General features: G+C 40.0%; 1 long non-coding RNA gene across 3 annotated transcripts in view; it reads right to left on the reverse strand.

The window, feature by feature from the left end:
* LOC132975915 (uncharacterized) overlaps window positions 1-15,802 on the reverse strand; it is a 151,908-nt gene that overhangs the window by 61,153 nt on the left and 74,953 nt on the right. For 2 of the 3 annotated variants that reach the window (XR_009673336.1, XR_009673335.1), the window contains exon 2: window positions 5,927-5,997. This is a non-coding gene — a long non-coding RNA (uncharacterized LOC132975915). Of the gene's footprint in view, window positions 1-5,926; window positions 5,998-9,711; window positions 10,759-15,802 lie in introns of those variants that run through there. The other variant, XR_009673334.1, reaches the window with a different exon arrangement.

The raw sequence follows: 15,802 nt of genomic DNA on the forward strand, positions 1-15,802 counted from the left end.
CCCTGGTGAAGACACAGTATCAATGGGCACTTCCACACACTCTCCAGATCTCACTTCTTATCACACAAGAAGAGGCAGTGACACAGTGACACACACACACACACACACACACACACTGTAGCACATGCAGAAACACACACTCCACACTCCTCCATTTTTTTCTCCATGATTATTCTATCATGAAAGAGTTTGTTTAAGACCCCATTAGAATCAAAAGGGCGACAATCTTCTTAATCAAGCTTAATTTATTAAAACATCAGCCGCGCTATTACCATTAACAGGAAGAGGCAGGAAGGCAGACAGTGGGAAGCGGTGGCAGAGGAAACAAAGAGACGGAAGAAAGAAAATGGTCAAAAAGAGAAAAAAGGACAGAAAGGAAATAAAAGGAGCATAACTTCTCTAATTCTAGTACAACCGTTACGGTGTTTTATGCATTGGATTTAAATGAATTGTAATCAAACAGGAAAGACAGATAATAAGTAGTTGTTTTTTTTGTGTGATTTTTTCATAACATTTTTAAGAATTTAGGTTTTGCAGTACCAAATAGAAATGGTACTTTTCAGAGTTACATATTGCTCCTTTAAGGATGGTTAATCAATATAAATCAGAATTCATAAAACACTGGAACATTAATTTTATGTTTAATTTTTATCTATCAAAAAATCATCACCTGAAGAAGACCTCTGGTCGAAACATTGAGATTAATAATTACCCTTCTTTTGTGGCATTTGAGCAAGTGTGTGGGCCTATCTTCTTCTTCAGTTTGTTGTTTTTGAACTTCCCTGCACCTGCGTGATCCTTTTTCTAATTTGTATCTATTAAAACATTTCAAGAATTAAAAGATTTAAAAAATATCAATGAATATTTGTCGCATTGAAACTAATCGAAAATAATTTTAACTCCATGTCACTTTATCTGATAACTGGTCACTTTAAATTAAACTTTCCCCTTTATATTTCAATGCCCTGTATAGATTTTAGTGTACAGTTAAGATCTTAGTTGGTGTATAGTATACTTAATACTTGCTTATGATAGTTGTAAATACACTGTACCTTTAATTTATTCTTGTGTTATTTGTACTCATATGCATGCTCGTCTTCTTGTCTTTTACTGCTGCATCACTTGACTTTCCCCACTGCGGATCAATGAAGGATGATCTTATCTTCATTATTTAAGAATTGTTTTAAGATTCATGATTTTGTACTATTTTCATGAATAATAACAATACTGTATGTTTCTGAATGGTTGCAAAATGATGAAATAGTTTTAGAATATTAAAGTATGTAAGGGTGCAATGTTTACACAATCTTGTACTTTAATGATTTAATGTCTCTATTCTCTATTCATTTTTTGCCAATCGTTTTGTCCACAAAATCTAACATCTTCTGAGAACTGAATAACCAGAGATTAAAAAAAGGATACAAAAACTTCACCTCATGATCTTACAAAGGAATCTACTGGAATCCATTGAGAGCTTGAAGCCAAACAAGTGTCAGACTCAGAACCTTCATTGACTCAATTTACAATGACTTATTATACTATGAATTTCCCCCTCCTTCACACATGAAATAGAGCGTGCAGTTCACCAGGAACTATCTCAAATAGACCTTTTTATGGTTTACAAGGTTCTCTATATACACTCACCAGGCCATCTTTAATGCTCTTCCCACTAAGTAGTAATGTTCCTTATGTGTATTGACATACACCATTGACAAGTCAATTCAATTTACCTTAGGAAAATGGTTAGTGTTTTTATTAGGTTAATTAGCCGCCCCCCTACGGGAGTTGCGGGAAGAGCAAGATAAGAGATGAATTCACAGCTCTCCCTGTAATGGCCAACCAGCTCGAGACTGGTGGAGGATAGTCGTTTGTCATCATAGAGCGACTATCGCAGATTATGAAAAACACAACCGCATTGAATGTCATTTATATCTTTTATGAGAAATTGAAAGGATTTCTACAGCAGTTCTACACAGAGAAGATCACTTGTCATGGGGAGTACAACTCGGATAGATAATGAGGCTCTGGAGGAGGTAAATGAATGACTTTTCTTTTCGTGGTACCTTCTGTTGAACAACTGAATGGATTGCTAGGAAGTTTGGTGCAAACATCTTTGTTCCTCTGGGTGAATTTAAAGTGGAATGTTGTCTTTGTTTTTTTGTTTTTAACTGGCCTAACTTAGTAGTTTAAAAGAGTTTTGGAAATGGACCCATAGATTACCCAAGCCGGCGACAGAGTTACGGCTGCAACCCGATCAAAGTTTATCTTCTTAATCTGTATTAGCCCTCGAAATACACCTGCAGAATCTACTGTTGCAGCCATTTCAGCCTGTTTTGTGGCTGCTGGCTGGGGCAGTCTACTGGAGAGACTCCAACTTTTCTTTTGGCCAATTTGTAATTTAGACCCTAAAGAATAAATATGGAGCCAAACATTAAGATCATCTGGACTTCTGCTTTTCATTTTACCCTCAACTGTTCATAAACTAACAGAAAAATGGTCTTAAGGTTCACCGTTGCCTTTGCCTTGAGGTGGTAAACAGATTTGGCATCACACATACACAGTGTGATTTAGTATTGACATAAACGACCCTGTGTCGGACTTAAAGCCAACTGGTTTTCCAAAGCTCTCCAAAATGTAATATCATGTCCAATATTTACTCAAGTTTGGCTCCTTGCTCTGACACTCTCTTTTTCTCTTCTTAGCTTCATTTGTCACCGTCATCTTCCATCTCTTAACCTCAGCCATTGTATCAATTGGGACTAAGACAGGCGAACCGGCTTTGTTTTAGCTAAAGGCTGGTGTGTGAACTAGTGCCATAAAGCCGTACACACTCTGCAAGAGGCCCAATGCCAAAGTTTCATATAGTGCTAAAAGCAGACAACCAAGGTGCTATGTTGAAATAGGAGAAACATTATTCTCCCTAATGAAAGTAATTGTGTACTAATAGCAGATTTGAAACTAATATTGTAAGGCTGGAAAGGTATTATCATTGAATTATATTATTCTTTAAACATTAGCATGGTAGACCTGCCCTTACCAACTCTCTTGTCCACTATGTGCCCTCAAGGAAACTTCGATCATCCTCTACTGGCCTATTGCAGGTTCCCAGCAGCAGCCAAAAGAAAATTTGAGATGCAGCTTTTGCTAATTACGCACCAAAGATATGGAACACATGACCATTAAATATCAGAGAGGCTAGCTCACTAAAATTTTTTAAAAGTAAGCTAAAAACACCTTAGCATTTTAATGAGGTTTAGTATAATAGTTAACATACAGGAAGGCATTTATAGGGTTATGTTTCACTGCTATGTTATATCAACCTCACAGAGCCCCTTGCCTGTCTGTTGACTCTTTTCCTGTGTTGGTCCGTCTCTAATGAGCCCACTGAATGGCTCGGGCACACATTCAGGTGAAGTCTTAGAATAACTGAAAAGCTGACAAATGGGCAAAGATACAGTGAAGAAGAAAGTGAGAGAGCTTGACCATCCTAAATCTCAGACATCTGGTGTAGGGATTCATTATTCTCCTGTTTGGAACATCCCTGGAAGATCTTCACAAAGTCAACACTGTCCCAGGGGAACAAAAACCACCAAACACACTCCATATGCAAAACCAATTCATCGCTTAAAGTTGATGTGACACACACATAATGTCTATGCAGACTTCAGTGCTTAAAAATGACATCTTTGTTTCTATTGGAGTACAGCACAGAATGAAAACATTGCATCTGACATGGACAATGAACATACACCATCATATCCCCTGTTGAGTGCGCACACAGACCCGTGGTCACACACAGAGCGCATGCAGTGGGGACTGTGGACAGGCGGTGCAGGGCTCCCTTGCCGAAAGCCTTATTGATTTGGATAAAGGTCTTTTGATGAGGCAGATTGCTCATCAGGCTGGAACGACATGCTTCTAAGATGTGACGCCTTTTCAGACCAGCCCAGGGGCCCATCGACCAAGGCATGGCCATCCTATCTGTGCATGTGTGTGTGTGTGTCTATCTGTGCTCGTCTGACTGTCTTTAGTGATCACACTTTGGATGAGGCAGCATTGATTGGATCGAGACCCATCTGGGTCACCGTGGCCCCACCCTGATGTGTCCTCTGTGGGGGGAAGGACACTGGTGGCACTGGGCAGGGAACTTCATGGTCAAGCCACAGCACATCAAACAACGCTTCAAAATGTGATGAACAATATTTGAATGGAATAGAATTCATTTGAAGAAGAGACAAACCATGGAATCAGAAACTGTATGTTTGATGGTTTTATATCGACTATTCAAGTTAAAGCTTATGTTATTGGATCAAGTATCACACTGTAGTTATCAGTGTGAAGGGGAATTAGAAAAAATGCAAGAAAGTAAAAAAAAAAAAAGTAATGTAAGTAATGTTGTTGCAAATGGGTTTTTTTTCTCTATTGTGCGACTTCAACATCAAAGAAAAACAACAACAACACTTTTCTAGTTTAAGGGACCTATACCTTCATCCTTTGCGTAATATTTAAATTTTCTTTTTCATATATTTAAAAAAGAATATATCCTTAATTACCCCAGATGTCAACACATCTCGTCGAATAAGGCAGCTTGGTCAGCGGCCGCCCGCTTCAAAATCTGATGATTCAGGTATCGCTCTCGCATCAGTTATACATGTGCAGGGGTACACAGATAATCCTGAAGTTGTTAATATGCAACATCTGATCAGACTGTTCAACTTTTTTTCTCAGAAAAATTGTCAGTTAACACAGTGACACTCAAGAGAAAATACTGGATCCCCTCGTAGTGCAACTGAGAAATGCAAGCGCATCTCGTAATACGGGGAAACTTAGTATCTCCTTAATTCAGAATAATGGAGCAGATTTTTTATTTCACATGTGAATGCAATACGCTTCAGTAGGCCTGGAGCTCTTCTGTTGTGATTACTAAATATTCAGCGTTTGTCTTTTGCATGCATTTCCTGTCTTTGTATGTTTTTACTTTGCATCATTGTATTTGCAGTGCATTTTCCGTCCCTTTTGAGGGCGTAGACTTCCAAATGTATTTTTCATTTTGCATCATTTCTGAATTTTCAGCCGTCATATTACAGCCCTGATGTGTAGGACACATAAAAGCATAAAAGTAATTTTCCTAACAAATAAATGCTTAGATGCAAATTTGGCAGACTTTAACAAAAAATATATATTTTGGTGGGTTTGGCTCAGGGCTGTATAGTCCAAAGGAAGGAGGTAACAAAGTGGACTCCATCAGCTAAAGCCACTGCCTCCCGTTTTTAGCATTGCTGAGATACTGAAGGACTTAATAATTGATCAGAATTGATTTTAACCCAATCCTGACCTGAGCCAGGATGGACAGGCAGTGCAGTCCAAGCTTGAACGTCAGTGTTTATGTGTGTGTGTTTTTAGGTTTGTGTTTCCACACGAGTGTGAGCGGTGACCGTTTACAGTAAAACCCCGAGAAAAAACAAGAGGCAGTGTGTGTATTTGTGCACACGCTCGTGGTAGGAGAAAAGAGGGCAGCGCGCTCATCTTTAAAAGCTCCAGACGTGTTCCCAGAATTAAATATTTAGGCAGACGAAGCCTTGACCTCCATGTGCTTGCGGAGACTCTTGGTTGCCATTGATTTCTGACGAGACAACTGGGACGCCATTACAACAAAATGCACTATAGCCAACCTCAAGCACCCTCTGACACTCTCGGCAGCTTAACCCCCCCCCCCCCCCCCCCTCCTACCAGCGCTCATTGGACACTGTGCACGTGTGTGTGTGTGTGTGTGTGTGTGTGTGTGTGTGTGTCAGTATGTCAATCCAACTCAAGGTCTTCATACAATATTCTATCCCAGACAATCTTTCACCTCTCAGCACTGTTGACCAGTCAAACTTATATAAGTGCTGGAACAACGTATTTTGTGTGAGCTCCAATCACTTACCTGTCAAGAAAGCAGATCAGAGACGGGTGAGCAGCGAGGAGCCAGGAGGCACAGCATCAGTATTCTTCCACCTGAGACGAAGACAAAGACAGATTAAGAGCCAGTTAGAGAAAGGGATCAAGTTTATATTGTGTTTAATCCTTCACATTTAACAAGGCTTTAAAACATCAGGTATTCAAATAAAAGTGACAGTATCCTGAAATGTAGGATCCAAAGTGCTGCCGTGATTCCACCTTCTGTTTAACACTTTTTCTTTATCGCTCTGTTACTCTGTCTCTTTGATATTTGGAAGTTTGTCTTTTTTTATCTGCGCTTGTCAAAATGCAATCAGTAAAGTGTGACTTCTAGTGAAAATGGTTCGGTTCCTGCTTTTAATAATAATAAAAAAAAGTGCATTGCGATCTGGAAGGGATTTGGCACAAACGGGGTAAATATTAAAATGTCAAGCGATCTTTTTCAGCGCTTTTTACATCAACACTCCTAAAACCTATTGTTCCTCCAGATGTGACTGTGGCTTTACAATGTGTCAGACACGGGCACTCCAATGAATCATAATTTCTTCCCAGCAGGGAGTTCCTGTTGAAAGGTTCCAAGTCACTTTAAATGTGTTAGTGCTTGTTTCCCTGAAAAGCCGAGCATGTGTAGAAACGAGCGTTCTCTTCCTTAGAGATCAGAGGCACTAAAACTCCTCATTCACAACAATAAAACTATTCATTTTACCTTGGTTTAAACATTTGGGACATCCAAAAACCTCTAGCTAATCAATGAACCCCCTGTGATAAACTTGTGTGTCTCCATAGTTATGACCCTGGCTCAGGGGACGCACATCAAGGAGTCAAAACTATCAACCAGCAAATAGCTGCAAAGTCATGTTTAACTAATACACAACAGAAAATCAAAGAGGGGGCTGACGCCATGCTGCTGATCTTGGCTGCAGTGTGAGATAAAGGGTGGTGGGGCTTGACTCAAGCTTTTTTTTTGGACAAGCCCACAGGTGCAGGTGATCAGAGGTTGATTAATATATGGAGGTCAAACGGTGCCTCACAGAAAACAACAGTTTTGTACATAACACCGCTCATGTGATGGCATGGTTGAACAACTCTCAGCGATTACATTTGTGAGTACTGAACTTCTTGGAGAACATACAAAAATAAATATCACAAGGCGTCAGTGGTCTAGTGGTTAGTTTGTACGCCTCATGTACCGAGGCTGTAGTTCTCCAAGCAGGCGGCCCGGGTTCATGTCCGACTAGTGGCTCCTTTCTCGCCCGCATGTTTACATTTTCAGTGGAAGCACACACATATGAACCTCCAGCTGAGCGTTCATTTTCTTACACTGGTACACATACTACTGTTATTCTGTCTTGGGATGGTCTTTAATCTCAAGTTTTATGGTAAATATTGTAAATCAAAGGACTACTCACATCACATTCATTCTCATGGTTAAGAGTTTTGTATTTCTTTCAAGCTGGACCAAACTACTTTTTCTCCTTTTCTTTTCGCCCTAACAGCATCAATTCCTCAGTCATTCTCTTTCCATCCCTCTCTTTCACTCCAGGCCTCCTGCAGCTCACAATCCCTGGACTAATCTTCCCTGGTTCAATGTTGTTCAATTAGATTCCAGTTGACATGCATTGGAAGTAGCCAGTCCTCCTCGTAATTCAGCCCTCTTTATAGCCAATCTATTTTTTAATAAAGGTTCAGAGGAAAACATTAAAGTATTGATCTTTATTTATCGACCTCGGCCCAAAGCATAGTTAAAGCTGACACAAATCAATCAAAATAAATTTAAAATGATGATAGCACATAGGAGGAGCCTTGCCGCCTGTTTCGGGGAGTAATTAGGGGGCTAGGCAGAGGGAACCCAAGGCAATAAGAGTAACAGTTACACACATACGTAGACACACACACACACACACACACACACACACACACACACACACACACTCAGGCACAGAGTGAGCTGCAGAACTGTTTAGCAGGCTGCAGATTAGAAATTTGTTTTGTATTAAATGAGACGACTAAGAGGCAAGGTTAATGAAAGGGCACAGCACTTTGGGGCCGTAGTAATCCACTGAAACCCTCTCTTCACTGAATTTAATGTTCAGTTCGTTCGCGCACACACACACACACACACACACACACACACAACCCCGTGAGGCAGCCTCCGGGACATCCTCTGCTTAACAAAAACAATGGGTATTAATTTTAAAAAGTGAGCGAGAAATGGCTGGTTGATGGTTTGGTGTGTGTGTGTGTGTGTGTGTGTGTGTGTGTGTGTGTGTGTGTGTGTGTGTATGTGTGTGTGTGTGTGTGTGTGCGTGTATGTGTGTGTGTGTGTGTGTGTGTGTGTGACAGTGAGTCAACTAGCCCCAAGTGCATTAACTGATTTTAATCTGCCTGATGATGTCCACTGAGCAAAGAGGTCATAGAGTGTGTAGGTGTACCCGAGGGACTTAACAGTGCGTAGAGAAGAACAGCAGGGCATTCTGGGATGATCCAGTAACCGGTCTCACCTCCACTGGGAGGTGCTTTGCTGCGCGGACAGCCTGCACCAGTTTGCGGAAAATAAAATCTGTGAAGAACGGGTTGTTATAATCTGACAATTAAATGGTTTAAAAATTAAAAAGTGTGGCAGGGGTGCGTCATGTTGAAGATGACTTTGTGGGAGAGAGAGAGATGGTGAAAAGTGTGTACGAAGTGTCCAGAGGAAAGACCTAACCTGTTTAAAGCTTTGGGACTACATAAGGTCATATGAGAAGAGATGCACATGACATGCTTAGGTTTTTAGCTCAAATAGTCAAAATTAATAACTAACAATATTCATTTCATGAAATGCACAGTAAGTCAGATTAAGATCATTTTGACAACTGCAGCATTTACCATTCAAAACAATAGCAGCAACTGATGCACACTGCGAATAAAACATGTTGAAAAACAGACACAGCTGCATTAACATCAAATGCCCTGCAGATAAAAAGATCATGAACGATGCATGCTAAAAAAAAAGAAAAAACATCTGTATTTAAGAAAATGCTGCTAATCAAAGGAAGTGAATCAGACCTAAAGGCACAGATGTTTTCAGAATACATTTATTTTTGACCATTTATCATTTACGTGTTTGCAGCGCATTTAATGCTACTGCGGTTGTTTTGGCCTTTTCAGCAAGTTTCTTTCATTTGCAGCGCATTACAGTTGTTAGCAACACCTGCTTTATTTTAAATTGATTTCATTTCTGAAATTGCTGCACCTTTTTCTTAACACACGTCATTTCAGCCCTTGTGGTTCGGTTGCCCTTGTTGGTTTCACTGGTCGGCTCATGTACCAAATACCCCCCATGATGGGTGCAGACTTATGGTGATTGTAATTTAATTTGAAGCCAAAACATGAGCAGAAGGGAGAATTGACGCCAACCAAAGCACAACATTTAACTTACCAATTAAACCACCCTGAAACGTCCACCCAATAAAAGATCCCCTGAGGCTAGTACAATTCACAGCAGACCAGACACTAATGTCTATGGAAAGTTCAATAATTGTATTGTTAGTTTCCATTACGTTTTCTTTCCACTTTGTTAATCCAGATGAGAACAATGTCAGAAGCCATGTTTTTAAACAGAGCTATTAATCAAGACATTGCATCCACTCTTTTTGACATAAAATAACTATTCAGTAAAAGAAACCCTCGGACATAAACAAGTAAAATAATTAACTGACACAACAGAATCAGGGTTTCACAAAGAAATTCTCACATGCTTGTCACTCTATGGTCTGACCAATGTCCCACCTGTTGACATTAAGAAGGCAGGTTAGGGCGCCGGTAGCGTAGTGGTTGGAGCGCCAAGGGGGGTGGCCCGGGATTGAATCTGATCTGAGACTCCTTTCCCGCATGTCTCTCTCCCTGATTTCTATCCCCTGTCCTGGCTCTGCAATAATGGCACAAACAACTCCAAAATAAATCTTACCGAAAAAAATTTTTTAAAAAGAGGGCGGGGTTCATGACCTGTACTGCGGCCAGTCAGCAGGGGGAGCTCTAAATAGTTAGCCTCCACTCCAAGGCGTCTGTTGCACCCTCTGTCTTGATACAAAGTCTTTGGTGCAAACCTTTCTGCTTACTGGGAACATCATATGGAGCTTTCATGTTTTTCCATGTGCCTGCTTAAGATCAAATCAGAAACTGTAGCATCCTCCCAAAGATATGCAGCCAGGTTAGAGAAATTGGAGTTGCCTGAAGGTGTGACTGCCAGCGTTAAAGGTTATGCATTTGAGATTTGGGCTTCAAATTCAGCCTACAGTATACCTGCACCTTAAATATGGATGCACATGAAAACCCAATATTTCTGTAGTGACAAAAAAATGATGTTAAACACCAACTAAAGCCACGTTCTGTAAGAGTGAGTAAACAGTTAACATTTTTAAAACATTTAAAACATTAAGAAATATTGCCAATAAAAAATAAAAATATATGTAAAAATGTAAAGATTTGTAAAGCTCCTGCACTGCCCAGACTCCACTTATGATATAACATGAACTGTCCTGCCATGTTCTAACTCGTGTCCACCAAAATCGCCATCTGTGAGCCTTTCCTGGGCTAGACGCTGAACAGATGGGAGTCTGAAACCTGCTGTGTATCTCCTGAGATGAAAAAGTTTAGCATAGATGTAATAAAAAACCTCTTCTAGCAGGGGGAGGGAAGTGTCCACTCTCTTCTTTTAGTACAGAACTAAATTCAGATTGGAAGTGTATTTATAAAGGAAGTCTATCAATACTAACATGTATTACAGTATGTAGGGAAACGGCAGTTCAAAAAGTGAGATTCCACTTAAACAAAAGATAAAGAACTTTCTGAACCAAAGAGAAACATAAACCTTCAGCACTTCACAACAGTCTTGTTCAAGAACAAAAAAATACCTTACATTCAGCTCTTTTTTTTTATGGTTTGGTTTGAATCTTGAATCTTAAAGAATTTAAGCAGAGGAATCCCATATCTTTACAATTGAATGTATCGTGTGCTCTTTGCAGGTGTATGTCGGTTCAGCAGTTTACACATGTGGTGTAAAACTCAAAGAGACAGGTCTTTCATAATTTGTGTTTAGAAAACTCACACACTGGCTTGAAAATAAATCTCCCCTTTCTGTGGTATACTGAATCAAAGTTTGTATTCTTGTCATTAGTCGACGGACTATTCTTCCTACTTGATGTATTTTTATTTTATATAAAATAAACTCTTATATAAATCTCAATCTTGATTAAGTTTATCCTTTTTATTGCTTATGTTTTCAACACAGTTCTAATCTTTTCCTTTACAGCTCACTCAATCCCGTCTGTGTTTGACATGTGCTACATAAATAAAGCAGTCTCTGCTTTCCATTGAAATATTTGACGCATTGATCTTTAGAAACATGTCTCTCTCATGTGAATAACAGCTTGATTCATGGAGTTTTATATGAACTTATCAAAACCAAAATGTAAATTGATCAATCTGACACTTTATGAAGGTGTCAAACCAAATCACTTGTTCAGTAACCTACAAAGAATGGACTGACCACAATATATCATAATATTACAGTTATCGCAATCTCAGTGTTCAGGACAAAAGGACCAAAATCCAGCTGTCCTCTTCTATCTTTGAAAAGACCAATGTGTCTCATCCAGGGGTTTCCTATGCAAGAGGATTAGGGCTACTGATTATTATAATTTTTTTAGAAATCTGATTTTAATCTCAGAAATCTGACTTTTTTCTCATAATTTGGAGATTAAAGTCAGACGTTTCAGTGGCCCTAATCCTTTTACGTACTATCCGACAACACTTTCATGTTGGAAATAAAAGGTTACAATATTTACTTGTATACTTTCTACACCAAACAAAAGATGTTGTTTCTAAAAGTGAATCTAGGCCAAGTAATAAGGTAAGGCTTCTAGAGTCTAAGGTTAAGTGATGGGGTTGGGGATTTGCAGTATATCAATGTGGGCCCTTAACAGACTATAAATGAAGCTCAGTGTAAGTTGAGGCAAGAAGACTGGTTATATACTCTCACACATTAATTAAATTATCTTCATACAACTTAGCCACTCCCTCTCTACCTCTTTCACCATCTCCCTGCTGGTGATCATCTGATTTTGGGCCTGATACTCTTCAAGTAATAATCCAACCGGATTCTGCCACAACCTCTCTCAACCAATAATCATGCTGCTGTCAAATTTTGGAATCTGTTCTCTCTCTTCCACAGTCAGTTTGTCATGTCAGTGTGATCGCTGCAACCCACACCACGACCGCCACCAGTGTCTAGACTCCATGGGGGGGGGGGGGGGTATCCTATCATCCTGTCAGTCTGGCTACCCCTCCCTAATTGTAAACTCTTAATTAAGTCTCTCCTGAGTGAAGTTTAATTGTACATGTATGTTTGCATATGACAGAGAGATACCGTGCAGTATGTTTTGGAATGAGAGCTAACTTTTAGTGATTCAGCACCATGGACAGCGCCGACAATCACTCCATTTACAACTGCAGGAGGAGTGAGTGCCAGGACAAAGGAATGTTGGGTTTATGACTTTTAGAACAAAGGCAAAGCACTGACTGTGTTCTTAGTCACAGTCAAAGGAGATTTTTTTTTTTTTAATTAACCAACACATGACCAGATGAGCCTTGTTCAAACAGATCACTGTGATGGGCCAGTTGTGCGCTATAGCCTTGATGATGGTTGATGGATTCAGATAGGTCCAATTATTTTGTGTTGGTGGCATGTGATTGTGGAATGTGTTCATTTCAACAAAACTTAATTGAAAGCTAATTGAATCTTTGAGCCTAGTCTTATACTTCCTCACAATGATCAGACACTAATATTTAGTCTTCAGACATTTTTCATGGAAACAGGTTTGACAGACAGATTGACTCGGCGATTTACCGGTCGATATTCGTCCCAACCCTCACTTATGGTCATGAGCTTTGGGTAATGACCGTAAGAATGAGATCGCGGATACAAGTGGCTGAAATTGAGTTTCCTCCGGTGGGTGGCTGGACTCAGCCTTAGAGACAGGGTGAGGAGCTTGGACATTCGGGGGGAGCTTGGAGTTGATCCGCTGCTCCTCCGCATCGAAAGGAGTCAGTTGAGGTGGTTTGGGCATTTGATTAGGATGCCTCCTGGACGCCTCCCTTTGGAGGTTTTACAGGCATGCCCAACTGGGAGAAGACCCCGGGGTAGAACCAGAGTTCACTGGAGGGATTATACATCCTGTCTAGTCTGGGAACGCCCCGCAATCCCACAAGAGGAGCTGGAAAACGTTGCTGGGGAGAGGGAAGTCTTGGCTGACTTACATCGCTTGCTGCCACCGCGACCCGACCTCCGATAAGTGTAAGAAAATAGATGGATAGATGGAGGTTTTGAAAATATTTATGTTACATTTATATATTTATATATATATTATATTTATAAACCTAACAGTTTCAGTTAATGTAAAGTACATTTTAATGGTGCTTTTTTTGTCATCATTATTGGTCACACTCAATCAGTGTTCCTCTTTAAAAGGGCTCAGATATCCTGCAGTGCTTCTTGACCAGCTCCTCAACTTGTTTACATAAACCCTTTATTCATCTTACTGCCTTTATTTCAACTCTACACTAAAATCTCTATTTTCCAAGCCAAGGAACCATCGGAGAGCCAGCCATTTCAGCCTGGGCAAAATATTAATGAGTTTACAAGGACCTTCCCGGTCTAATTATGTCGAGCAACTGCTGTCTCTTACTGGGCCACGGCTCCCCGGGGAGAACACAAATCTACCAGGCAAGCAAAACTCGCCTACTTTTGACAAAACACTCGACAAGCGAGGATACAAATAACGCCGGCCATCCTTCATTACCACCGCAGCGACGACGCCAGTGAGATTAATATCGCCGCACAGCGTCGCCACCCCAAATTTAACCTGAAAAATACTCAACTTTGGCATTAAGACAACGGCTATTAGCGAAGGGAGGAAGAGAGGAAGCTCAGTGTATCCTCGAGCAGAGCTTGTAAGAGGGTTCCAGAGACTGTAAGTACAATTAAACTGATTGAATATGACCTTTGGGCAGACTGAACTATTTAACATGTTCATGAAAGTTTCTCCACCATGTTGACATTTGAACAGTGACACTGACATCAAACACTGTAAATCCTTAAAAGATTGGGGGGGCGGGGGGGCTCCTACATAGCCTGCTCTTCAGAGTGAGAGAAAAGGTAAATGCAGCCTCTATTATACATTTCTTTATCATGGCTGTATACTTCCTTTGGGATATTTAAGATTGTAGGTCATTAAAGACTGCAGATTGACCTAAAAACAAGTTTTTAAAATAGCTGTTTTAATATAAAAATCCTACTTACTGTAACATCTGTTTCGTGTCTTCCTTTTGGTCGCTTCCAAACATTTCTATCACTGACGATCTGAGCATGCAGTATTGGTAAAAGAAAAGCCAGTCGTGTTTAGATTTTTTACTTTTAGACTTTAGGTGAGGTTTGTTGATGCTTTTCTGTTATATTCAAAATCTCTCATCAATTATTAAGCAAGTATTGTGTGCACATCAAAAAAACATGTTTGATTGCTCTAAGACTCTATTGTTGTCAAAAACTTAAAAAACAGCAATGGGCCACACTGTGTCACTTGGTGACCTGTTTTTTTTATTATCATCATTAACACCCCTTTCATTTCCCTCAAATCCAGTGTGCAGGATTTTTTTATTTTTAATGTGATAGTTTAATGTCCTACGCACCTACTTCATGAGATAGTTCGATGTGCGAAGTCCTCCTTTAAAACATTTTAATCAAGCACTTTCACATTCTATATTAATGATTATATAATATTATGCTCATACTGCATTGCAGCCACCCACCACTCGTCAGGGCTGTAGCCATAGAGTGGCTAAAGCTCCTGTTAATGGACCTGCTCTCCCCGCTCTAATACCCGGATGTCAACAGGCACAGTGAACGGATAGCATCTCGTAGGAGCAGCGTGGTTTTGCTTTATTTTGATCTGGAAAACTGAGATAAAAATGTGCATAGACTGTGTCAGAATTGGCAAATCGACTGAGCAATATGTATCTACTGTATATTCAGCACAGGCATGTTACTGTAACCTGCAGGGTGCAGGCTGCTGATGCTAGCAATGCTAATGTTAGCCACACTTGGCAAACCAAATTACATCTTACATGCAGATTTTGGATACATTTTGCTTAATTTTTACTGTTTTTCGATTATTTTCTTATTAGTCGTTAAACCAGAATTTTAATTTCTGTTTAACTGACGAGAGAAAAAAAGTCACCCAGGAACATCCTTTATTTAAATAAATAAATGATGATTGTTATGACCCTGACAGACAAAACCATAAGGAAACAACCAAATGTCTTGAAAACAGATAATGTAATTTATAAAAGTTTACATTCTGTTGAGCACCTGAAAAAAAGTTTGACCGAAGTTTGAACAGAAGGATGTGAAGTGGTTAAGCTTGTTCTGAGTATGTCCACTTTGCCAACAGTCAACCATCATTGAAATGCAGCTCTGAGGACCAAATGACATCACCTCCATACCTTATGCAAATATTCAGCAGGATCCATTACACAGCAGGAGAGATAAGTGCGTCCAGAGCGGAGCACGGCCCACTCACACTCTCCGCTAACCTCTTGTACATTATATTTTCACTCACACACACACACACACATACAGTGAGTAGCACATCAAGCAGAAGTTTACACACACACACACACACACACACACACACACACACTTATCTCTCCCCCTCTAATACAGAAATAAGGCACTTGACACTGCAGCGATGGCAGTGACACTGTGCATGGTGAAGGTGATGGAGTATAATGGCCTTTTAAATCTGTATTCCCAGAGCAAGAGAGA

This window comes from Labrus mixtus, chromosome 6 (assembly GCF_963584025.1).
Source record: "Labrus mixtus chromosome 6, fLabMix1.1, whole genome shotgun sequence".
Taxonomy (NCBI): domain Eukaryota; kingdom Metazoa; phylum Chordata; class Actinopteri; order Labriformes; family Labridae; genus Labrus; species Labrus mixtus.